Here is a 201-nt window from a genome sequence, read left to right on the forward strand (position 1 = left end):
GGAGGGGGGTTCCCCTCCCCCCACCTCCCCAGCCCCGGATCCGTCGGGGTTCTCTATGCGCTCTCTCTGCACTCTCTGGAAGGAAACATTGAGGAGAAAGTTTTCTCTGCGCCCCGTCCCCTCCCCCTTCGGCTCCGGCTGGCGGAGGGGGGGGAGGCGAGATGTGTGACTTCCACTTTGTTGAGCCGCCCCGGGTGGGCG

The 201-nt window shown here is 66.7% G+C and overlaps 1 protein-coding gene across 6 annotated transcripts in view; it reads left to right on the top strand.

Annotated features, from left to right (window-relative positions):
* MBTD1 (mbt domain containing 1) overlaps positions 1–201 on the top strand; it is a 44246-nt gene that overhangs the window by 718 nt on the left and 43327 nt on the right. The gene's annotated exons all lie outside the window — the stretch shown is intronic.

This window comes from Myotis davidii, unplaced genomic scaffold (genome assembly GCF_000327345.1).
Source record: "Myotis davidii unplaced genomic scaffold, ASM32734v1 scaffold327, whole genome shotgun sequence".
Lineage (NCBI taxonomy): Eukaryota > Metazoa > Chordata > Mammalia > Chiroptera > Vespertilionidae > Myotis > Myotis davidii.